Raw genomic sequence first — 26717 nt, 5'->3', positions numbered from 1 at the left:
GAGTTCTAGCTAGGCTAGACCAATAGTTCAGGGTAAATAAAGATTTTATAGCGATTGTAAAGTTTCGGTGGTAACTTCACGAAACACCAAAAATCTTAAAATGTCTATATTTTTTAGAGTTCTGAGTAGCACTCAAAGAGTTCAAGAGTTCTTGGTAGGTTAGACCAGTAGTTCTGGATAAAGAAAAATCTTATAGCGATTTTAAAATTTCGGTGCTAACTTCACGCAACACCAAAAATTTTAAATTGTCTTTATTTTTAAAGTTCTGAGAAGAACTCAAAGAGTTCTAGAGTTCTTGCTAGGTTAGACCAATAGTTCTGGGTAAATAAAGATTTTATAGCAATTTTAAAATTTCGGTACTAACTTCACTCAACATAAAAAATCTTAAAACGTCTTAATTTTTTGAGAATTCTGAGTAGTACTCAAAGAGTTCTACAGTTCTTGCTAGGTTAGACCAATAGTTCTGGGTAAATAAAAATTTATAGCGATTTTAAATTTTTGGTGCTAACTTCATGCAACACCAAAAATCTTAAAATGTTTATATTTTTTAGAGTTCTGAGTAGCACTCAAAGAGTTCTAGAGTTCTTGGTAGGTTAGACCAATAGTTCTGTGTAAATAAAGATTTTATAGCGATTTTAAAATTTTGGTTCTAACCGCACGCAACACCAAAAATCTTAAAATGTCTGAATTTTTTAGTGTTCTGAGTAGTAATCAAAGAGTTCTAGAGTTCTTGCTAGGTTAGACCAATAGTTCAGGGTGAATAAAGATTTTATAGCGATTTTAAATTTTGGTTCAAACTTCACGCAACACCAAAAATCTTAAAATGTCTTAATTTTTTTAGAGTTCTGAGTAGTACTCAAAGAGATCTAGAATTCTTGCTAGGTTAGACCAATAGTTCTGGGTAAATGAAGATTTTATAGCGATTTTAAAATTTTGGTTCTAACTTCACACAACACCAAAAATCTTAAAATGTCTTTATTTTTTTAGGGTTCTGAGTAGCTCTCAAAGAGTTCTAGAGTTTTTGATGGGTTAGAATAATAATTCTGGGTAAACAAACATTTTATATCGATTTTAAAGTTTCGGTCCTAACTTCACGCAACACCAAAAATCTTAAAATTTCTATATTTTTTGAAGTTCTGAGTAGAACTTAAAGAGTTCTAGAGTTCTTGCTAGGTTAGACCAATAGTTCTGGGTAAATAAAAATTTTATAGCGATTTTAAATTTTTGGTGCTAACTTTACGAAACACCAAAAATCTTAAAATGTCTATATTTTTTAGAGTTCTGAGTAGCACTCAAAGAGTTCTAGAGTTTTTGGTAGGTTAGACCAATAGTTCTGTGTAAATAAAGATTTTATAGCGATTTTAAAATTTTGGTGCTGTTGACGCAACACCAAAACTCTAAAAATCTCTATATTTTTTAGACTTCTGAGTAGCACACAAAGTGTTCTAGAGTTCTTCCTAGGTTACACTAATAGTTCTAGGTAAATAAACATTTTATAGCGTTTTTAAAGTTTCGCTGCTAACTTCATAAAAAAACAAAATTCATAAAATAGGTATATTTTTTAGAGTTCTGAGTAGCACTCAAAGAGTTCAACAGTTCTTGCTAGGTTGGACCAATATTTCTGGGTAAATAAAGATTTTTTAGCGATTTTAAAATTTCGGTACTAACTTCACGCAACATAAAAAATTTTAAATTGTCTTTATTTTTTAGAGTTCTGAGAAGAACTCAAAAAGTTCTAGAGTTCTTGCTAGGTTAGACCAATAGTTCTGTGTAAATAAAGATTTTATAGCGATTTTAAAATTTTGGTGCTAACCGCACGCAACACCAAAAATCTTAAAATGTCTGAATTTTTTAGTGTTCTGAGTAGTCATCAAAGAGTTCTAGAGTTCTTGCTAGGTTACACGAATAGTTCAGGGTGAATAAAGATTTTATAGCGATTTTAAAATTTTGGTTCAAACTTCACGCAACACCAAAAATCTTAAAATGTCTTAATTTTTTAGAGTTCTGAGTAGTACTCAAAGAGATCTAGAGTTCTTGCTAGATTAGACCATAGTTCTGGGTAAATAAGGATTTTATATCGATTTTAAAATTTTGGTTCTAACTTCACACAACACCAAAAATCTTAAAATGTCTTTATTTTTTTAGGGTTCTGAGTAGCACTCAAAGAGTTCTAGAGTTTTTGATGGGTTAGAATAATAATTCTGGGTAAATAAACATTTTATAGCGATTTTAAAGATTCGGTCCTAACTTCACGCAACACCAAAAATCTTAAAATGTCTATATTTTTTGAAGTTCTGAGTAGAATTCAAAGAGTTCTAGAGTTCTTGCTAGGTTGGACGAATATTTCTGGGTAAATAAAGATTTTTTAGCGATTTTAAAATTTCGGTACTAACTTCACGCAACATAAAAAATTTTAAATTGTCTTTATTTTTTAGAGTTCTGAGTAGCTCTCAAAGAGATCTAGAGTTCTTGCTAGGTTAGACCAATAATTCTAGGTAAAAAAAGATTTTCTAGCGATTTTAAAGTTTCGGAGCAAATTTCACGCAACACCAAAAATCTTAAAATCTCTATATTTTTGAGGTCTGAGTAGGACTAAAAGAGTTCTATAGTTCTTGCAAGGATAGGCCAATAGTTCTTTGTAAGCAAAAATTTTATAACGATTTTAATGTTTCGGTGGTAACTTCACGAAACACCAAAATTCTTAAAATGTCTATATTTTTTAGAGTTCTGAGTAGCACTGAAAGAGTTCAAGAGTTCTTGCTAGGTTAGGCTAATAATTGAGGGTAAGTAAATATTTTATAGCGATTTTAAAGTTTCGGTGCTAACTTCAAGCATAACCAAAAAATCTTAAAAGGTCTCAATTTTTTGAGCTCTGAGTAGTATGCAAAGAGTTCTAGAGTTATTGCTAGGTTAGACCAAAAGTTCTGGGTAAATAAAGATCTTACAGCGATTTCAAATTTTTGGTGCTAACTTCACGCAACAGCAAAAATCTTAAAATGTCTCAATTTTTTTGAGTTCTGAGTAGTACTCAAAGAGTTCTAGAGTTATTGCTAGCTTAGGCGAAAAGTTCTGGGTAAAAAAAATCTTATAGCGATTTTAAATCTTTGGTGCTAACTTCACGCAACACCAAAAATCTTAAAATGTCTGAATTTTTTAGTGTTCTGAGTAGTAATCAAAGAGTTCTAGAGTTCTTGCTAGGTTAGACCAATAGTTCAGGGTGAATAAAGATTTTATAGCGATTTTAAAATTTTGGTTTAAACTTCACGCAACAGCAAAAATCTTAAAATGTCTTAATTTTTTTAGAGTTCTGAGTAGTACTCAAAGAGATCTAGAGTTCTTGCTAGGTTAGACCAATAGTTCTGGGTAAATAAAGATTTTATAGCGATTTTAAAATTTTGGTTCTAACTTCACACAACACCAAAAATCTTAAAATGTCTTTATTTTTTAGGGTTCTGAGTAGCACTCAAAGAGTTCTAGAGTTTTTGATGGGTTAGAATAATAATTCTGGGTAAATAAACATTTTATGGCGATTTTAAAGTTTCGGTCCTAACTTCACGCAACACCAAATATCTTAAAATGTCTATATTTTTTGAAGTTCTAAGTAGAACTCAAAGAGTTCTAGAGTTCTAGCTAGGTTAGACCAATATTTCTGGGTAAATAAAGATTTTATAGAGATTCTAAAATTTTGGTGCTAACTTCACGCAACACCAAATTCTTAAAATCTCTATATTTTTTAGAGTTCTGAGTAGTACTCAAAGAGTTCTAGTGTTCTTGCTAGGTTAGACCAATAGTTCTGGGTAAATAAAAATTTTATAGCGATTTTAAATTTTTGGTGCTAACTTCACGAAACACCAAAAATCTTAAAATAGGTATATTTTTTAGAGTTCTCAGTAGCACTCAAAGAGTTCAACAGTTCTTGCTAGGTTGGACCAATATTTCTAGGTAAATAAAGATTTTATAGCGATTTTAAAGTTTCGGTCCTAACTTCACGCAACACCAAAAATCTTAAAATGTATATATTTTTTGAAGTTCTGAGTAGAACTCAAAGAGTTCTAGAGTTCTAGCTAGGTTAGACCAATAGTTCTGGGTAAATAAAGATTTTATAGAGATTCTAAAATTTTGGTGCTGTTGACGCAACTCCAAAACTCTAAAAATCTCTATATTTTTTAGACTTCTGAGTAGCACACAAAGTGTTCTAGAGTTCTTCCTAGGTTACACTAATAGTTCTAGGTAAATAAACATTTTATAGCGTTTTTAAAGTTTCGCTGCTAACTTCAAGAAAAACCAAAATTCATAAAATAGGTATATTTTTTAGAGTTCTCAGTAGCACTCAAAGAGTTCAACAGTTCTTGCTAGGTTGGACCAATATTTCTGGGTAAATAAAGATTTTTTAACGATTTTAAAATTTTGGTACTAACTTCACGCAACATAAAAAATCTTAAAATGTCTTAATTTTTTGAGAGTTCTGAGTAGTACTCAAAGTGTTCTAGAGTTCTTGCTGGGTTAGACGAATAGTTCTGGGCAAATAAAAATTTTATAGCGATTTTAAATTTTTGGTGCTAACTTCACGCAACACCAAAAATCTTAAAATGTCTTTATTTTTTAGAGTTCTGAGTAGCACTCAAAGAGATCTAGAGTTCTTGGAAGGTTAGACCAACAGTTCCTGTGTAAATAAAGATTTTATAGCGATTTTAAAATTTTAGTGCTAACTTCACGCAACCCCAAAACTCTTAAAATCTCTATATTGTTTAAACTTCTGTGTAGCACTCAAAGTGTTCTAGAGTTCTTCCTAGGTTACGCTAATAGTTCCCTGTAAATAAACATTTTATAGCGTTTTTAATGTTTCGCTGCTAACTTCAAGAAAAACCAAAATTCATAAAATAGGAATATTTTTTAGAGTTCTGAGTAGCACTCAAGGACTTCAACTGTTCTTGCTAGGTTAGACCAATATTTCTAGGTAAATAAAGATTTTATAGCGATTTAAAAATTTCGGTGCTAACTTCACGCAACACCAAAAATCTTAGAATGTCTTTATTTTTAGAGTTCTGAGTAGAACTCAAGGAGTTCTAGAGTTCTTGCTAGGTGAGACCAATAGTTCTGGGTAAATAAAGATTTTATAGCGATTCTAAAGTTTCGGTGGTAACTTCACGAAACACCAAAAATTTTAAAATGCCTTTATTTTTTAGAGTTCTGAGTAGCACTCAAAGAGTTCTAGAGTTCTTGCTAGGTTAGGCTATTAGTTCTGGGTAAATAAAGATTTTATAGCGATTTTAAAGTTTTGGTGTTAACTTCAAGCAACCCCAAAAATCTTAAAAGGTTTCAATTTTTAGAGTTCTGAGTAGAACTCAAAGAGTTCTAGAGTTCTTGGTAGGTTAGACCAATAGTTCTGTGTAAATAAAGCTTTTATAGCGATTTTAAAATTTTGGTGCTAACTTCACGCAACACCAAAACTCTTAAAATCTCTATATTTTTTAGACTTCTGATTAGCACCCAAAGTGCTCTAGAGTTCTTCCTAGGTTACACTAATAGTTCTGGGTAAATAAAGATTTTATAGCGATTTTTGAATTTCGGTACTAACTTCACGCAACATAAAAAATCTTAAAATGTCTGAATTTTTTGAGAGTTCTGAGTAGTACTCAAAGAGTTCTAGAGTTCTTGCTAGGATAGAACAATAGTTCTTGGGTAAATAAAGATTTTATAGCGATTCTAAAGTTTCGGTGATAACTTCACGAAACACCAAAAATCTTAAAATGTCTATATTTTTTAGAGTTCTGTGTAGCACTCAAAGAGTTCAAGAGTTCTTTGTTGGTTAGAGCAATAGTTCTGGATAAATAAATATTTTTTAGCGATTTTAAAATTTCGGTGCTAACTTCACGCAACACCAAAAATTTTAAATTGTCTTTATTTTTTAGAGTTCTGAGAAGAACTCAAAGAGTTCTAGAGTTCTTGCTAGGTTAGACCAATAGTTCTGGGTAAATAAAGATTTTATAGCGATTTTAAAATTTTGGTTCTAATTTCACACACCAAAAATCTTAAAATGTCTTTTTTTTTTTAGGGTTCTGAGTAGCAATCAACGAGTTCTAGAGTTCTTGGAAGGTTAGACCAATAGTTCTGTGTAAATAAAGATTTTATAGCGATTTTAAAATTTTGGTGCTAACTTCAAGCAACACCAAAACTCTTAAAATCTCTATATTTTTTAGACTTCTGTGTAGCACTCAAAGTGTTTTAGAGTTCTTCCTAGGTTACACTAATAGTTCCGGGTAAATAATCATTTTATAGCGTTTTTAAAGTTTCGCTGCTAACTTCAAGAAAAACCAAAATTCATAAAATAGGTATATTTTGTAGAGTTCTGAGTATCACTCAAAGAGTTCAACAGTTCTTGCTAGGTTAGACCAATATTTCTGGGTAAATAAAGTTTTTATAGCGATTTAAAAATTTCGGTACTAACTTCACTCAACATAAAAAATCTTAAAATGTCTTAATTTTTTGAGAATTCTGAGTAGTACTCAAAGCGTTCTAGAGTTCTTGCTAGGTTAGACCAATAGTTCTGGGTAAATAAAAATTTTATAGCGATTTTAAAATTTTGGTGCTAACTTCAAGCAACACCAAAACTCTTAAAATCTCTATATTTTTTAGACTTCTGTGTAGCACTCAAAGTGTTCTAGAGTTCTTCCTAGGTTACGCTAATAGTTCCGGGTAAATAAACATTTTATAGCGTTTTTAAAGTTTCGCTGCTAACTTCAAGAAAAACCAAAATTCATAAAATAGGTATATTTTTTAGAGTTCTGAGTAGCACTCAAGGACTTCAACTGTTCTTGCTAGGTTAGACCAATATTTCTAGGTAAATAAAGATTTTATAGCGATTTAAAAATTTCGGTGCTAACTTCACGCAACACCAAAAATCTTAGAATGTCTTTATTTTTAGAGTTCTGAGTAGAACTCAAGGAGTTCTAGAGTTCTTGCTAGGTGAGACCAATAGTTCTGGGTAAATAAAGATTTTATAGCGATTCTAAAGTTTCGGTGGTAACTTCACGAAACACCAAAAATTTTAAAATGCCTTTATTTTTTAGAGTTCTGAGTAGCACTCAAAGAGTTCTAGAGTTCTTGCTAGGTTAGGCTATTAGTTCTGGGTAAATAAAGATTTTATAGCGATTTTAAAGTTTTGGTGCTAACTTCAAGCAACCCCAAAAATCTTAAAAGGTTTCATTTTTTTGAGTTCTGAGTAGTACTCAAAAAGTTCTAGAGTTATTGCTAGGTTAGACCAATAGTTCTGGGTAAATAAAGATATTACAGCGATTTTAATTTTTGGTGCTAACTTCACGCAACAAAAATTTTTTTTAAAATGTCTTAATTTTTTTAGAGTTCTGAGTAGTACTCAAAGAGTTCTAGAGTTCTTGCTAGGTTAGACCAATAGTTCTGGGTAAATAAAGAATTTCTTGCGATTTTAAAGTTTCGGACGCAATTTCACGCAACACCAAAAATCTTAAAATCTCTATATTTTCTAGAGGTCTGAGTAGCACTCAAAGAGTTCAACAGTTCTTGCTAAGTTAGGCCAATAGTTCTGGGTAAATAAACATTTTATAGCGTTTTTAAAGTTTCGCTGCTAACTTCAAGAAAAAAATCATAAAATAGTTATATTTTTTAGAGTTCTGAGTAGTACTCAAAGAGTTCTAGAGTTCTAGCTGGCTAGACCAATAGTTCTGGGTAAATAAAGATTTTATAGCGATTCTAAAGTTTCGGTGGTAACTTCACGCAACACCAAAAATCTTAAAATGTCTATATTTTTTAGAGTTCTGAGTAGCACTCAAAGAGTTCTAGAGTTTTTGGTAGGTTAGACCAATAGTTCTGTGTAAATAAAGATTTTATAGCGATTTTAAAATTTTTGTGCTAACTAATTGCAACACCAAAACTATTTAAATCTCTATATTTTTTACACTTCTGAGTAGCACTCAAAGTGTTCTAGAGTTCTTCCTATGTTACACTAATAGTTCTGAGTAAATAAACATTCTATAGCGTTTTTAAAGTTTCGCTGCTAACTTCAAGAAAAACTAAAATTCATAAAATAGGTATATTTTTTAGAGTTCTGAGTAGCACTCAAAGAGTTCAACAGTTCTTGCTAGGTTAGACCAATAGTTCTGGGTAAATAAAAATTTTATAGCGATTTTAAATTTTTGGTGCTAACTTCATGCAACACCAGAAAATCTTATGTGTTTATATTTTTTAGAGTTCTGAGTAGAACTCAAAGAGTTCTAGAGTTCTTGGTAGGTTAGACCAATAGTTCTGTGTAAATAAAGATTTTATAGCGATTTTAAAATTTTGGTGCTAACTTCACGCAACACCAAAACTCTTAAATTCTCTATATTTTTTAGACTTCTGAGTAGCACTCAAAGTGTTCTAGAGTTCTTCCTAGGTTACACTAATAGTTCTGGGTAAATAAAGATTTTATAGCGATTTTTGAAATTCGGTACTAACTTCACGCAACATAAAAAATCTTAAAATGTCTTAATTTTTTGAGAGTTCTGAGTAGTACTCGAAGAGTTCTAGAGTTCTTGCTAGGATAGACCAATAGTTCTTGGGTAAATAAAGATTTTATAGCGATTCTAAAGTTTCGGTGGTAACTTCACGAAACACCAAAAATCTTAAAATGTCTATATTTTTTAGAGTTCTGTGTAGCACTCAAAGAGTTCAAGAGTTCTTGGTAGGTTAGAGCAATAGTTCTGGATAAATAAATATTTTATAGCGATTTTAAAATTTCGGTGCTAACTTCACGCAACACCAAAAATTTTAAATTGTCTTTATTTTTTAGAGTTCTGAGAAGAACTCAAAGAGTTCTAGAGTTCTTGCTAGGTTAGACCAATAGTTCTGGGTAAATAAAGATTTTATAGCGATTTCAAAATTATGGTGCTAACTTCAAGCAACACCAAAACGCTTAAAACCTCTATATTTTTTAGACTTCTGTGTAGCACTCAAAGTGTTCTAGAGTTCTCCCTAGGTAACACTAATAGTTCCGGGTAAATAATCATTTTATAGCGTTTTTAAAGTTTCGCTGCTAACTTCAAGAAAAACCAAAATTCATAAAATAGGTATATTTTGTAGAGTTCTGAGTAGCACTCAAAGAGTTCAACAGATCTTGCTAGGTTAGACCAATATTTCTGGGTAAATAACGTTTTGATAGCGATTTAAAAATTTCGGTGCTAACTTCACGCAACACCAAAAATCTTAAAATGTATTTATTTTTAGAGTTCTGAGTAGAACTCGAAGAGTTCTAGAGTTCTTGCTAGGTTAGACCAATAGTTCTGGGTAAATAAAGATTTTATTGCGATTTTAAAATTTTGGTGCTAACGTCACGCAACACCAAAAATCTTAAAATGGCTTTATTTTTTAGAGTTCTTAGTAGCACTCAAAGAGTTCAAGAGTTATTGCTAGGTTAGACCAATAGTTCTGGGTAAATAAAGATCTTACAGCGATTTTAAATTTTTGGTGCTAACTTCACGCACCACCAAAAATCTTAAAATGTCTCAATCTTTTGAGTTGTGAGTAGTACTCAAAGAGTTCTAGAGTTATTGCTAGGTTAGACCACTAGTTCCGGGTAAATAAAGATCTTAAAGCGATTTTAAATATTTGGTGCTAACTTCACGCAACAAAAAAATTTTTAAAATGTCTTAATTTTTTTAGAGTTCTGAGTAGTACTCAAAGAGTTCTAGAGTTCTTGCTAGGTTAGACCAATAGTTCTGGGTAAATAAAGATTTTCTTGCGATTTTAAAGTTTCGGACCCAATTTCACGCAACACCAAAAATCTTAAAATCTCTATATTTTTTAGAGGTCTAAGTAGCACTCAAAGAATTCAAGAGTTCTTGCTAGGTTAGGCCAATAGTTCTGGGTAAATAAACATTTTATCGCGAATTTAAAATTTCGATCCTAACAACGCAACACCAAAAATCTTAAAATCTCTATATTTTTTTAGAGTTTGAGTCGCACTCAAGGAGTTCTAAAGTTCTTGCCAGGATAGGCCAATAGTTCTTTGTAAATAAAAATTTTATAGCGATTTTAATGTTTCGGTGGTAGCTTCACGAATCACCAAATATCTTAAAATGTCTATATTTTTTAGAGTTCTGAGTAGCACTGAAAGAGTTCAAGAGTTCTTGCTAGGTTAGGCTAATAGTTCAGGGTAAATAAATAATTAATAGCGATTTTAAAATTTTGGTGCTAACTTCACGCAACACCAAAAATCTTAAAATGTCTTAATTTTTTTAGAGTTCTGAGTAGTACTCAAAGAGATCTAGAGTTCTTGTTAGGTTAGACCAATATTTCTGTGTAAATAAAGATTTTATAGCGATTTTAAAATTTTGGTGCTAACTTCACGCAACACCAAAACTCTTAAAATCTCTATATTTTTTAGATTTCTGAGTAGCACTCAAAGTGTTCTAGAGTTCTTCCTAGGTTACACTAATAGTTCTGGGTAAATAAATATTTTATAGCGTTTTTAAAGTTTCGCTGCTAACTTCAAGAAAAAAAATCATAAAGTAGGTATATTTTTTAGAGCTCTGAGTAGCACTCAAAGAGTTCATCAGTTCTTGCTAGGTTCGACCAATATTTCTGGGTAAATAAAGATTTTATAGCGATTTTAAAATTTCGGTACTAATTTCACGCCACATATAAAATCTTAAAATGTCTTAATTTTTTGAGAGTTCTGTGTAGTACTCAAAGAGTTCTAGAGTTCTAGCTAGGCTAGACCAATAGTTCTGGGTAAATAAAGATTTTATCGCGATTCTAAAGTTTCGGTGGTAACTTAACGAAACACCAAAAATCTTAAAATGTCTATATTTTTTAGAGTTCTGAGTAGCACTCAAAGATTTCAACAGTTCTTGCTAGGTTAGACCAATATTTCTGGGTAAATAAAGATTTTATAGCGATTCTAAAATTTCGGTACTAACTTCACTCAACATAAAAAATCTTAAAATGTCTTAATTTTTTGAGAATTCTGAGTAGTACTTAAAGAGTTCTAGAGTTCTTGCTAGGTTAGACCAATAGCTCTGGGTAAATAAAAATTTTATAGCGATTTTAAATTTTTGGTGCTAACTTCATGCAACACCAGAAAATCTTATGTGTTTATATTTTTTAGAGTTCTGAGTAGAACTCAAAGAGTTCTAGAGTTCTTGGTAGGTTAGACCAATAGTTCTGTGTAAATAAAGCTTTTATAGCGATTTTAAAATTTTGGTGCTAACTTCACGCAACACCAAAACTCTTAAAATCTCTATATTTTTTAGACTTCTGAGTAGCACTCAAAGTGCTCTAGAGTTCTTCCTAGGTTACACTAATAGTTCTGGGTAAATAAAGATTTTATAGCGATTTTTGAATTTCGGTACTAACTTCACGCAACATAAAAAATCTTAAAATGTCTGAATTTTTTGAGAGTTCTGAGTAGTACTCAAAGAGTTCTAGAGTTCTTGCTAGGATAGAACAATAGTTCTTGGGTAAATAAAGATTTTATAGCGATTCTAAAGTTTCGGTGATAACTTCACGAAACACCAAAAATCTTAAAATGTCTATATTTTTTAGAGTTCTGTGTAGCACTCAAAGAGTTCAAGAGTTCTTTGTAGGTTAGAGCAATAGTTCTGGATAAATAAATATTTTATAGCGATTTTAAAATTTCGGTGCTAACTTCACGCAACACCAAAAATTTTAAATTGTCTTTATTTTTTAGAGTTCTGAGAAGAACTCAAAGAGTTCTAGAGTTCTTGCTAGGTTAGACCAATAGTTCTGGGTAAATAAAGATTTTATAGCGATTTTAAAATTTTGGTTCTAACTTCACACACCAAAAATCTTAAAATGTCTTTTTTTTTTAGGGTTCTGAGTAGCACTCAAAGAGTTCTAGAGTTCTTGGAAGGTTAGACCAATAGTTCTGTGTAAATAAAGATTTTATAGCGATTTTAAAATTTTGGTGCTAACTTCAAGCAACACCAAAACTCTTAAAATCTCTATATTTTTTAGACTTCTGTGTAGCACTCAAAGTGTTTTAGAGTTCTTCCTAGGTTACACTAATAGTTCCGGGTAAATAATCATTTTATAGCGTTTTTAAAGTTTCGCTGCTAACTTCAAGAAAAACCAAAATTCATAAAATAGGTATATTTTGTAGAGTTCTGAGTATCACTCAAAGAGTTCAACAGTTCTTGCTAGGTTAGACCAATATTTCAGGGTAAATAAAGTTTTTATAGCGATTTAAAAATTTCGGTGCTAACTTCACGCAACATCAAAAATCTTAGAATGTCTTTATTTTTAGAGTTCTGAGTAGAACTCAAGGAGTTCTAGAGTTCTTGCTAGGTTAGAGCAATAGTTCTGGGTAAATAAAGATTTTATCGCGATTCTAAAGTTTCGGTGGTAACTTCACGAAACACCAAAAATCTTAAAATGTCTATATTTTTTAGAGTTCTGAGTAGCACTCAAAGATTTCAACAGTTCTTGCTTGGTTAGACCAATATTTCTGGGTAAATAAAGATTTTATAGCGATTCTAAAATTTCGGTACTAACTTCACTCAACATAAAAAATCTTAAAATATCTTAATTTTTTGAGAATTCTGAGTAGTACTCAAAGAGTTCTAGAGTTCTTGCTAGGTTAGACCAATAGTTCTGGGTAAATAAAAATTTTATAGCGATTTTAAATTTTTGGTGCTAACTTCATGCAACACCAGAAAATCTTATGTGTTTATATTTTTTAGAGTTCTGAGTAGAACTCAAAGAGTTCTAGAGTTCTTGCTAGGATAGACCAATAGTTCTTTGGTAAATAAGGATTTTATAGCGATTCTAAAGTTTCGGTGGTAACTTCACGAAACACCAAAAATCTTAAAATGTCTATATTTTTTAGAGTTCTGTGTAGCACTCGAAGAGTTCAAGAGTTCTTTGTAGGTTAGAGCAATAGTTCTGGATAAATAAATATTTTATAGCGATTTTAAAATTTCGGTGCTAACTTCACGCAACACCAAAAATCTTAAAATGTCTATATTTTTTAGAGTTCTGAGTAGCACTCAAAGATTTCAAGAGTTCTTGGTAGGTTGGACCAGTAGTTCTGGGTAAATAAAGATTTTATAGCGATTTTAAAATTTTGGTGCTAACTTCACGCAACACCAAAACTCTTAAAATCTCTATATTTTTTAGACTTCTGAGTAGCACTCAAAGTGTTCTAGAGTTCTTCCTAGGTTACACTAATAGTTCTGGGTAAATAAAGATTTTATAGCGATTTTTGAATTTCGGTACTAACTTCACGCAACATAAAAAATCTTAAAATGTCTTAATTTTTTGAGAGTTCTGAGTAGTACTCAAAGAGTTCTAGAGTTCTTGCTAGGATAGACCAATAGTTCTTTGGTAAATAAAGATTTTATAGCGATTCTAAAGTTTCGGTGGTAACTTCACGAAACACCAAAAATCTTAAAATGTCTATATTTTTTAGAGTTCTGTGTAGCACTCAAACAGTTCTAGAGTTCTTGTTAGGTTAGACCAATATTTCTGTGTAAATAAAGATTTTATAGCGATTTTAAAATTTTGGTGCTAACTTCACGCAACACCAAAACTCTTAAAATCTCTATATTTTTTAGACTTCTGAGTAGCACTCAAAGTGTTCTAGAGTTCTTCCTAGGTTACACTAATAGTTCTGGGTAAATAAATATTTTATAGCGTTTTTAAAGTTTCGCTGCTAACTTCAAGAAAAAAAATCATAAAGTAGGTATATTTTGTAGAGTTCTGAGTATCACTCAAAGAGTTCAACAGTTCTTGCTAGGTTAGGCCAATATTTCTGGGTAAATAAAGTTTTTATAGCGATTTAAAAATTTCGGTGCTAACTTCACGCAACATCAAAAATCTTAGAATGTCTTTATTTTTAGAGTTCTGAGTAGAACTCAAGGAGTTCTAGAGTTCTTGCTAGGTTAGAGCAATAGTTCTGGGTAAATAAAAATTTTATCGCGATTCTAAAGTTTCCGTGGTAACTTCACGAAACAGCAAAAATCTTAAAATGTCTATATTTTTTAGAGTTCTGAGTAGCACTCAAAGATTTCAAAAGTTCTTGCTTGGTTAGACCAATATTTCTGGGTAAATAAAGATTTTATAGCGATTCTAAAATTTCGGTACTAACTTCACTCAACATAAAAAATCTTAAAATGTCTTAATTTTTTGAGAATTCTGAGTAGTACTCAAAGAGTTCTAGAGTTCTTGCTAGGTTAGACCAATCGTTCTGGGTAAATAAAAATTTTATAGCGATTTTAAATTTTTGGTGCTAACTTCATGCAACACCAGAAAATCTTATGTGTTTATATTTTTTAGAGTTCTGAGTAGAACTCAAAGAGTTCTAGATTTCTTGGTAGGTTAGACCAATAGTTCTGTGTAAATAAAGATTTTATAGCGATTTTAAAATTTTGGTGCTAACTTCACGCAACACCAAAACTCTTAAAATCTCTATATTTTTTAGACTTCTGAGTAGCACTCAAAGTGTTCTAGAGTTCTTCCTAGGTTACACTAATAGTTCTGGGTAAATAAAGATTTTATAGCGATTTTTGAATTTCGGTACTAACTTCACGCAACATAAAAAATCTTAAAATGTCTTAATTTTTTGAGAGTTCTGAGTAGTACTCAAAGAGTTCTAGAGTTCTTGCTAGGATAGACCAATAGTTCTTTGGTAAATAAAGATTTTATAGCGATTCTAAAGTTTCGGTGGTAACTTCACGAAACACCAAAAATCTTAAAATGTCTATATTTTTTAGAGTTCTGTGTAGCACTCGAAGAGTTCAAGAGTTCTTTGTAGGTTAGAGCAATAGTTCTGGATAAATAAATATTTTATAGCGATTTTAAAATTTCGGTGCTAACTTCACGCAACACCAAAAATCTTAAAATGTCTATGTTTTTTAGAGTTCTGAGTAGCACTCAAAGATTTCAAGAGTTCTTGGTAGGTTGGACCAATAGTTCTGGGTAAATAAAGATTTTATAGCGATTTTAAAATTTTGGTGCTAACTTCACGCAACACCAAAACTCTTAAAATCTCTATATTTTTTAGACTTCTGAGTAGCACTCAAAGTGTTCTAGAGTTCTTCCTAGGTTACACTAATAGTTCTGGGTAAATAAAGATTTTATAGCGATTTTTGAATTTCGGTACTAACTTCACGCAACATAAAAAATCTTAAAATGTCTTACTTTTTTGAGAGTTCTGAGTAGTACTCAAAGAGTTCTAGAGTTCTTGCTAGGATAGACCAATAGTTCTTTGGTAAATAAAGATTTTATAGCGATTCTAAAGTTTCGGTGGTAACTTCACGAAACACCAAAAATCTTAAAATGTCTATATTTTTTAGAGTTCTGTGTAGCACTCGAAGAGTTCAAGAGTTCTTTGTAGGTTAGAGCAATAGTTCTGGATAAATAAATATTTTATAGCGATTTTAAAATTTCGGTGCTAACTTCACGCAACACCAAAAATCTTAAAATGTCTATATTTTTTAGAGTTCTGAGTAGTACTCAAAGAGATCTAGAGTTCTTGTTAGGTTAGACCAATATTTCTGTGTAAATAAAGATTTTATAGCGATTTTAAAATTTTGGTGCTAACTTCACGCAACACCAAAACTCTTAAAATCTCTATATTTTTTAGACTTCTGAGTAGCACTCAAAGTGTTCTAGAGTTCTTCCTAGGTTACACTAATAGTTCTGGGTAAATAAATATTTTATAGCGTTTTTACAGTTTCGCTGCTAACTTCAAGAAAAAAAATCATAAAGTAGGTATATTTTTTAGAGTTCTGAGTAGCACTCAAAGAGTTCATCAGTTCTTGCTAGGTTCGACCAATATTTCTGGGTAAATAAAGATCTTATAGCGATTTTAAAATTTCGGTACTAATTTCACGCCACATATAAAATCTTAAAATGTCTTAATTTTTTGAGAGTTCTGTGTAGTACTCAAAGAGTTCTAGAGTTCTAGCTAGGCTAGACCAATAGTTCTGAGTAAATAAAGATTTTATCGCGATTCTAAAGTTTCGGTGGTAACTTAACGAAACACCAAAAATCTTAAAATGTCTATATTTTTTAGAGTTCTGAGTAGCACTCAAAGATTTCAACAGTTCTTGCTAGGTTAGACTAATATTTCTGGGTAAATAAAGATTTTATAGCGATTCTAAAATTTCGGTACTAACTTCACTCAACATAAAAAATCTTAAAATGTCTTAATTTTTTGAGAATTCTGAGTAGTACTTAAAGAGTTCTAGAGTTCTTGCTAGGTTAGACCAATAGTTCTGGGTAAATAAAAATTTTATAGCGATTTTAAATTTTTGGTGCTAACTTCATGCAACACCAGAAAATCTTATGTGTTTATATTTTTTAGAGTTCTGAGTAGAACTCAAAGAGTTCTAGAGTTTTTGGTAGGTTACACAATAGTTCTGTGTAAATAAAGATTTTATAGCGATTTTAAAATTTTGGTGCTAACTTCACGCAACACCAAAACTCATAAGATCTCTATATTTTTTAGACTTCTGAGTAGCACTCAAAGTGCTCTAGAGTTCTTCCTAAATTACACTAATAGTTCTGGGTAAATAAAGATTTTATAGCGATTTTTGAATTTCGGTACTAACTTCACGCAACATAAAAAATCTTAAAATGTCTGAATTTTTTGAGAGTTCTGAGTAGTACTCAAAGAGTTCTAGAGTTCTTGCTAGGATAGAACAATAGTTCTTGGGTAAATAAAGATTTTATAGCGATTCTAAAGTTTCGGTGGTAACTTCACGAAACACCAAAAATCTTAAAATGTCTATATTTTTTAGAGTTCTGTGTAGCACTCAAAGAGTTCAAGAGTTCTTTGTAGGTTAGAGCAATAGTTCTGGATAAATAAATATTTTATAGCGATTTTAAAATTTCGGTGCTAACTTCACGCAACACCAAAAATTTTAAATTGTCTTTATTTTTTAGAGTTCTGAGAAGAACTCAAAGAGTTCTAGAGTTCTTGCTAGGTTAGACCAATAGTTCTGGGTAAATAAAGATTTTATAGCGATTTTAAAATTTTGGTTCTAACTTCACACACCAAAAATCTTAAAATGTCTTTATTTTTTTAGGGTTCTGAGTAGCACTCAAAGAGTTCTAGAGTTCTTGGAAGGTTAGACCAATAGTTCTGTGTAAATAAAGATTTTATAGCGATTTTAAAATTTTGGTGCTAACTTCAAGCAACACCAAAACTCTTAAAATCTCTATATTTTTTAGACTTCTGTGTAGCACTCAAAGTGTTTTAGAGTTCTTCCTAGGTTACACTAATAGTTCCGGGTAAATAATCATTTTATAGCGTTTTTAAAGTTTCGCTGCTAACTTCAAGAAAAACCAAAATTCATAAAATAGGTATATTTTGTAGAGTTCTGAGTATCACTCAAGGAGTTCTAGAGTTCTTGGTAGGTTAGACCAATAGTTCTGTGTAAATAAAGATTTTATAGCGATTTTAAAATTTCGGTGCTAACTTCACGCAACACCAAAAATTTTAAATTGTCTTTATTTTTAGGGTTCTGAGTAGCACTCAAAGATTTTTAGAGTTCTTGCTAGGTTAGACCAATAGTTCTGTGTAAATAAAGATCTTATAGCGATTTTAAAATTTTGGTGCTAACTTCACGCAACACCAAAAATCTTAAAATCTTTAAATTTTTTGAGTTCTGAGTAGCACTCAAAGAGTTCTAGAGTTCCTGCTAGGTTAGACCAATAGTTCTGGGTAAATAAACATTTTATAGCGTTTTTAAATTTCTGGTGCTAACTTCACGCAACACCAAAAATCTTAAAATGTCTATATTTTTTAGAGTTCTGAGTAACACTCAAAGATTTCAAGAGTTCTTGGTAGGTTGGACCAATAGTTCTGGGTAAATAAAGATTTTATAGCGATTTTAAAATTTCGGTGCTAACTTCACGCAACACCAAAAATCTTAAAATGTATTTATTTTTAGAGTTCTGAGTAGAACTCGAAGAGTTCTAGAGTTCTTGCTAGGTTAGACCAATAGTTCTGGGTAAATAAAGATTTTATTGCGATTTTAAAATTTTGGTGCTAACGTCACGCAACACCAAAAATCTTAAAATGGCTTTATTTTTTAGAGTTCTGAGTAGCACTCAAAGAGTTCTAGAGTTCTTGCTAGGTTAGGCTATTAGTTCAGGGTAAATAAAGATTTTATAGCGATTTTACAGTTTTGGTGCTAAGTTCAAGCAACCCCAAAAATCTTAAAATGTTTCAATTTTTTGAGTTCTGAGTAGTACTCAAAGAGTTCTAGAGTTATTGCTAGGTTAGACCAATAGTTCTGGGTAAATAAAGATCTTACAGCGATTTTAAATTTTTGGTGCTAACTTCACGCAACACCAAAAATCTTAAAATGTCTCAATCTTTTGTATTGTTAGTAGTACTCAAAGAGTTCTAGAGTTCTTGCTAGGTTAGACCAATAGTTCTGGGTAAATAAAGATTTTCTTGCGATTTTAAAGTTTCGGACCCAATTTCACGCAACACCAAAAATCTTAAAATCTCTATATTTTTAGAGGTCTGAGTAGCACTCAAAGAATTCAAGAGTTCTTGCTAGGTTAGGCCAATAGTTCTGGGTAAATAAACATTTTATCGCGAATTTAAAATTTCGATCCTAACAACGCAACACCAAAAATCTCAAAATCTCTATATTTTTTTAGAGTTCTGAGTCGCACTCAAGGAGTTCTAAAGTTCTTGCCAGGATAGGCCAATAGTTCTTTGTAAATAAAAATTTTATAGCGATTTTAATGTTTCGGTGGTAGCTTCACGAAACACCAAATATCTTAAAATGTCTATATTTTTTAGAGTTCTGAGTAGCACTGAAAGAGTTCAAGAGTTCTTGCTAGGTTAGGCTAGTAGTTCAGGGTAAATAAAGGTTTTATAGCGTTTTTGAAATTTCGGTGCTAACTTCACGCAACACCAAAAATCTTAAAATGTCCCAATTTTTTGAGTTCTGAGTAGTACTCAAAGAGTTCTAGAGTTTTTGCTAGGTTAGACCAATACTTCTGGGTAAATAAAGATTTTCTAGCGATTTTAAAGTTTCGGAGCCAATTTCACGCAACACCAAAAATCTTAAAATCACTATATTTTTAGAGGTCTGAGTAGCACTCAAAGAGTTCTAAAGTTCTTGCCAGGATAGGCCAATAGTTCTTTGTAAACAAAGATTTTATAACGATTTTAATGTTTCGGTGGTAACTTCACGAAACACCAAAATTCTTAAAATGTCTATATTTTTTGGAGTTCTGAGTAGCACTGAAAGAGTTCAAGAGTTCTTGCTAGGTTAGACTAATAGTTCAGGGTAAATAAATAATTAATAGCGATTTAAAAGTTTCGGTGTAACTTCAAGCATCCCCAAAAATCTTAAAATGTCTTAATTTTTTTTAGAGTTCTGAGTAGTACTCAAAGAGTTCTAGAGTTTTTGCTAGGTTAGACCAATACTTCTGGGTAAATAAAGATTTTCTAGCGATTTTAAAGTTTCGGAGCCAATTTCACGCAACACCAAAAATCTTAAAATCACTATATTTTTAGAGGTCTGAGTAGCACTCAAAGAGTTCTAAAGTTCTTGCCAGGATAGGCCAATAGTTCTTTGTAAACAAAGATTTTATAACGATTTTAATGTTTCGGTGGTAACTTCACGAAACATCAAAATTCTTAAAATGTCTATATTTTTTGGAGTTCTGAGTAGCACTGAAAGAGTTCAACAGTTCTTGCTAGGTTAGACCAATATTTCTGGGGAAATAAAGATTTTATAGCGATTTTAAAATTTCGTTACTAATTTCATGCCACATATAAAATCTTAAAATGTCTTAATTTTTTGAGAGTTCTGTGTAGTACTCAAAGAGTTCTAGAGTTCTAGCTAGGCTAGACCAATAGTTCTGGGTAAATAAAGATTTTATCGCGATTCTAAAGTTTCGGTGGTAACTTAACGAAACACCAAAAGTCTTAAAATGTCTATATTTTTTAGAGTTCTGAGTAGCACTCAAAGATTTCAAGAGTTCTTGGTAGGTTAGACCAATAGTTCTGTGTAAATAAAGATCTTATAGCGATTTTAAAATTTTGGTGCTAACTTCACGCAACACCAAAAATCTTAAAATCTCTAAATTTTTTGAGTTCTGAGTAGCACTCAAAGAGTTCCAGAGTTCCTGCTAGGTTAGACCAATAGTTCTGGGTAAGTAAAAATTTTATAGCGTTTTTAAATTTCTGGTGCTAACTTCACGCAACACCAAAAATCTTAAAATGTCTATATTTTTTAGAGTTCTGAGAAGCACTCAAAGAGTTCTAGCGTTTTTGGTAGGTTAGACCAATAGTTCTGTGTAAATAAAGATTTTATAACGATTTTAAAATTTTTGTGCTAACTAAACGCAACACCAAAATCTTTAAATCTCTATATTTTTTACACTTCTGAGTAGCACTCAAAGTGTTCTAGAGTTGTTCCTAGGTTACACTAATAGTTCTGAGTAAATGAACATTTTATAGCGTTTGTAAAGTTTCGCTGCTAACTTCAAGAAAAACCAAAATTCATAAAATAGGTATATTTCTTAGAGTTCTGAGTAGCACTCAAAAAGTTCAACAGTTCTTGCCAGGTTAGACCAATATTTCTGGTAAATAAAGATTTTATAGCGATTTTTTTATTTCGGTACTAACTTCACGCAACATAAAAAATCTTAAAATGTCTTTATTTTTTGAGAGTTCTGAGTAGTACTCAAAGAGTTCTAGAGTACTTGCTAGGATAGACCAATAGTTCTTGGGTAAATAAAGAATTTATAGCGATTCTAAAGTTTCGGTGGTAACTTCACGAAACACCAAAAATCCTAAAATGTCTACATTTTTTAGAGTTCTGTGTAGCACTCAAAGAGTTCTAGAGTTCTTGCTAGGTTAGACCAATAGTTCTGGGTAAATAAAAATTTTATAGCGATTTTAAATTTTTGGTGCTAACTTCATGCAACACCAGAAAATCTTATGTGTTTATATTTTTCAGAGTTCTGAGTAGAACTCAAAGAGTTCTAGAGTTCTTGGTAGGTTAGACCAATAGTTCTGTGTAAATAAAGATTTTATAGCGATTTTAAAATTTTGGTGCTAACTTCACGCAACACCAAAACTCTTAAAATCTCTATATTTTTTAGACTTCTGAGTAGCACTCAAAGTGATCTAGAGTTCTTCCTAGGTTACACTAATAGTTCTGGGTAAATAAAGATTTTATAGCGATTTTTGAATTTCGGTACTAACTTCACGCAACATAAAAAATCTTAAAATGTCTTAATTTTTTGAGAGTTCTGAGTAGTACTCAAAGAAATCTAGAGTTCTTGCTAGGATAGACCAATAGTTCTTTGGTAAATAAAGATTTTATAGCGATTCTAAAGTTTCGGTGGTAACTTCACGAAACACCAAAAATCTTAAAATGTCTATATTTTTTAGAGTTCTGTGTAGCACTCGAAGAGTTCAAGAGTTCTTTGTAGGTTAGAGCAATAGTTCTGGATAAATAAATATTTTATAGCGATTTTAAAATTTCGGTGCTAACTTCACGCAACACCAAAAATCTTAAAATGTCTATATTTTTTAGAGTTCTGAATAGCACTCAAAGATTTCAAGAGTTCTTGGTAGGTTGGACCAATAGTTCTGGGTAAATAAAGATTTTATAGCGATTTTAAAATTTCGGTGCTAACTTCACGCAACACCAAAAATTTTAAATTGTCTTTATTTTTAGGGTTCTGAGTAGCACTCAAAGATTTTTAGAGTTCTTGCTAGGTTAGACCAATAGTTCTGTGTAAATAAAGATCTTATAGCGATTTTAAAATTTTGGTGCTAACTTCACGCAACACCAAAAATCTTAAAATCTTTAAATTTTTTGAGTTCTGAGTAGCACTCAAAGAGTTCTAGAGTTCCTGCTAGGTTAGACCAATAGTTCTGGGTAAATAAACATTTTATAGCGTTTTTAAATTTCTGGTGCTAACTTCACGCAACACCAAAAATCTTAAAATGTCTATATTTTTTAGAGTTCTGGGTAACACTCAAAGATTTCAAGAGTTCTTGGTAGGTTGGACCAATAGTTCTGGGTAAATAAAGATTTTATAGCGATTTTAAAATTTCGGTGCTAACTTCACGCAACACCAAAAATCTTAAAATGTATTTATTTTTAGAGTTCTGAGTAGAACTCGAAGAGTTCTAGAGTTCTTGCTAGGTTAGACCAATAGTTCTGTGTAAATAAAGATTTTATTGCGATTTTAAAATTTTGGTGCTAACGTCACGCAACACCAAAAATCTTAAAATGGCTTTATTTTTTAGAGTTCTGAGTAGCACTCAAAGAGTTCTAGAGTTCTTGCTAGGTTAGGCTATTAGTTCAGGGTAAATAAAGATTTTATAGCGATTTTACAGTTTTGGTGCTAAGTTCAAGCAACCCCAAAAATCTTAAAATGTTTCAATTTTTTGAGTTCTGAGTAGTACTCAAAGAGTTCTAGAGTTATTGCTAGGTTAGACCAATAGTTCTGGGTAAATAAAGATCTTACAGCGATTTTAAATTTTTGGTGCTAACTTCACGCAACACCAAAAATCTTAAAATGTCTATATTTTTTTGAGTTCTGAGTAACACTCAAAGATTTCAAGAGTTCTTGCTAGGTTAGGCCAATAGTTCTGGGTAAATAAACATTTTATCGCGAATTTAAAATTTCGATCCTAACAACGCAACACCAAAAATCTCAAAATCTCTATATTTTTTTAGAGTTCTGAGTCGCACTCAAGGAGTTCTAAAGTTCTTGCCAGGATAGGCCAATAGTTCTTTGTAAATAAAAATTTTATAGCGATTTTAATGTTTCGGTGGTAGCTTCACGAAACACCAAATATCTTAAAATGTCTATATTTTTTAGAGTTCTGAGTAGCACTGAAAGAGTTCAAGAGTTCTTGCTAGGTTAGGCTAGTAGTTCAGGGTAAATAAAGGTTTTATAGCGTTTTTGAAATTTCGGTGCTAACTTCACGCAACACCAAAAATCTTAAAATGTCCCAATTTTTTGAGTTCTGAGTAGTACTCAAAGAGTTCTAGAGTTTTTGCTAGGTTAGACCAATACTTCTGGGTAAATAAAGATTTTCTAGCGATTTTAAAGTTTCGGAGCCAATTTCACGCAACACCAAAAATCTTAAAATCACTATATTTTTAGAGGTCTGAGTAGCACTCAAAGAGTTCTAAAGTTCTTGCCAGGATAGGCCAATAGTTCTTTGTAAACAAAGATTTTATAACGATTTTAATGTTTCGGTGGTAACTTCACGAAACACCAAAATTCTTAAAATGTCTATATTTTTTGGAGTTCTGAGTAGCACTGAAAGAGTTCAAGAGTTCTTGCTAGGTTAGGCTAATAGTTCAGGGTAAATAAATAATTAATAGCGATTTAAAAGTTTCGGTGTAACTTCAAGCATCCCCAAAAATCTTAAAATGTCTTAATTTTTTTAGAGTTCTGAGTAGTACTCAAAGAGTTCTAGAGTTTTTGCTAGGTTAGACCAATACTTCTGGGTAAATAAAGATTTTCTAGCGATTTTAAAGTTTCGGAGCCAATTTCACGCAACACCAAAAATCTTAAAATCACTATATTTTTAGAGGTCTGAGTAGCACTCAAAGAGTTCTAAAGTTCTTGCCAGGATAGGCCAATAGTTCTTTGTAAACAAAGATTTTATAACGATTTTAATGTTTCGGTGGTAACTTCACGAAACATCAAAATTCTTAAAATGTCTATATTTTTTGGAGTTCTGAGTAGCACTGAAAGAGTTCAACAGTTCTTGCTAGGTTAGACCAATATTTCTGGGTAAATAAAGATTTTATAGCGATTTTAAAATTTCGTTACTAATTTCATGCCACATATAAAATCTTAAAATGTCTTAATTTTTTGAGAGTTCTGTGTAGTACTCAAAGAGTTCTAGAGTTCTAGCTAGGCTAGACCAATAGTTCTGGGTAAATAAAGATTTTATCGCGATTCTAAAGTTTCGGTGGTAACTTAACGAAACACCAAAAGTCTTAAAATGTCTATATTTTTTAGAGTTCTGAGTAGCACTCAAAGATTTCAAGAGTTCTTGGTAGGTTAGACCAATAGTTCTGTGTAAATAAAGATCTTATAGCGATTTTAAAATTTTGGTGCTAACTTCACGCAACACCAAAAATCTTAAAATCTCTAAATTTTTTGAGTTCTGAGTAGCACTCAAAGAGTTCCAGAGTTCCTGCTAGGTTAGACCAATAGTTCTGGGTAAGTAAAAATTTTATAGCGTTTTTAAATTTCTGGTGCTAACTTCACGCAACACCAAAATTCTTAAAATGTCTATATTTTTTGGAGTTCTGAGTAGCACTCAAAAAGTTCAACAGTTCTTGCCAGGTTAGACCAATATTTCTGGTAAATAAAGATTTTATAGCGATTTTTTTATTTCGGTACTAACTTCACGCAACATAAAAAATCTTAAAATGTCTTTATTTTTTGAGAGTTCTGAGTAGTACTCAAAGAGTTCTAGAGTACTTGCTAGGATAGACCAATAGTTCTTGGGTAAATAAAGATTTTATAGCGATTCTAAAGTTTCGGTGGTAACTTCACGAAACACCAAAAATCCTAAAATGTCTACATTTTTTAGAGTTCTGTGTAGCACTCAAAGAGTTCAAGAGTTCTTGGTAGGTTAGAGCAATAGTTCTGGATAAATAAATATTTTATAGCGATTTTAAAATTTCGGTGCTATCTTCACGCAACACCAAAAATTTTAAATTGTCTTTATTTTTTAGAGTTCTGAGTAGCACTCAAAGAGTTCTAGAGTTCTTGATAGGTTAGACCAATAGTTCTAGATAAATAAAAATTTTATAGCGATTTTAAAGTTTCGCTGCTAACTCACGCAAAACCAAAAATCTTATAATGTCTTTATTTTTTAGAGGTCTGAGTAGCACTCAAAGTGTTCTATAGTTCTTGCTAGGTTAGACCAAGGGTTCTTTGTAAATAAAGGTTTTATATCGAATTTAATGTTTCGGTGCTACCTTCACCCAAAACCAAAAATCATAACATGTCTATATTTATAAGAGTTCTGAGTAGCACTCAAAGAGTTCTAGAGTTCTTCCTAGGTTAGACCAATAGTTCTGGGTAAATAAATATTTTATAGCGATTCTAAGGTTTCGGTGGTAACTTCACGAACAACAAAAATCTTAAAATGTCTTTATTTTTTAGAGTTCTGAGTAGGACTCAAAGAGTTCATGAGTTCTTGGTAGGATAGACCAATAGTTCTGGATAAATAAAGATTTTATAACGATTTTAAAATTTCGCTGCTAACTCACGCAAAACCAAAAATCTTATAATGTCTTTATTTTTTAGAGTTCTGAGTAGTACTCAAAGAGTTCTAGAGTTCTTGCTAGGTTAGACCAATAGTTCTGGGTAAATAAAGATTTTCTTGCGATTTTAAAGTTTCGGACCCAATTTCACGCAACACCAAAAATCTTAAAATCTCTATATTTTTTAGAGGTCTGAATAGCACTCAAAGAATTCAAGAGTTCTTGCTAGGTTAGGCCAATAGTTCTGGGTAAATAAACATTTTATCGCGAATTTAAAATTTCGATCCTAACAACGCAACACCAAAAATCTTAAAATCTCTATATTTTCTTAGAGTTCTGAGTCGCACTCAAGGAGTTCTAAAGTTCTTGCCAGGATAGGCCAATAGTTCTTTGTAAATAAAAATTTTATAGCGATTTTAATGTTTCGGTGGTAGCTTCACGAAACACCAAATATCTTAAAATGTCTATATTTTTTAGAGTTCTGAGTAGCACTGAAAGAGTTCAAGAGTTCTTGCTAGGTTAGGCTAATAGTTCAGGGTAAATAAATAATTAATAGCGATTTAAAAGTTTCGGTGTAACTTCAAGCATCCCCAAAAATCTTAAAATGTCTCAATTTTTTGAGTTCTGAGTTGTAATCAAAGAGTTCTAGAGTTCTTGCTAGGTTAGACCAATAGTTCTGGGTAAATAAAAATTTTATAGCGATTTTAAAATTTTGGTGCTAACTTCACGCAACACCAAAAATCTTAAAATGTCTTAATTTTTAGAGGTCTGAGTAGCACTCAAAGAGTTCTAAAGTTCTTGCCAGGATAGGCCAATAGTTCTTTGTAAACAAAGATTTTATAACGATTTTAATGTTTCGGTGGTAACTTCACGAAACACCAAAATTCTTAAAATGTCTATATTTTTTAGAGTTCTGAGTAGCACTGAAAGAGTTCAAGAGTTTTTGCTAGGTTAGACCAATACTTCTGGGTAAATAAATTTTTTCTAGCGATTTTAAAGTTTCGGAGCCAATTTCACGCAACACCAAAAATCTTAAAATCTCTATATTTTTAGAGGTCTGAGTAGCACTCAAAGAGTTCTAAAGTTCTTGCCAGTATAGGCCAATAGTTCTTTGTAAACAAAGATTTTATAACGATTTTAATGTTTCGGTGGTAACTTCACGAAACACCAAAATTCTTAAAATGTCTATATCTTTTAGAGTTCTGAGTAGCACTGAAGGAGTTCAAGAGTTCTTGCCAGGTTAGGCTAATAGTTCAGGGTAAATAAATAATTAATAGCGATTTAAAAGTTTCGGTGTAACTTCAAGCATCCCCAAAAATCTTAAAATGTCTCAATTTTTTTGAGTTCTGAGTTGTAATCAAAGAGTTCTAGAGTTCTTGCTAGGTTAGACCAATAGTTCTGGGTAAATAAAAATTTTATAGCGATTTTAAAATTTTGGTGATAACT

Source organism: Thermobia domestica, chromosome 6 (genome assembly GCF_964235325.1).
Source record: "Thermobia domestica chromosome 6, izTheDome1.hap1.1, whole genome shotgun sequence".
In the NCBI taxonomy this organism is placed as follows: domain Eukaryota; kingdom Metazoa; phylum Arthropoda; class Insecta; order Zygentoma; family Lepismatidae; genus Thermobia; species Thermobia domestica.
The sequence above is the reverse complement of the archived record's forward strand: the minus strand, read 5'-3'. Positions refer to the sequence as shown.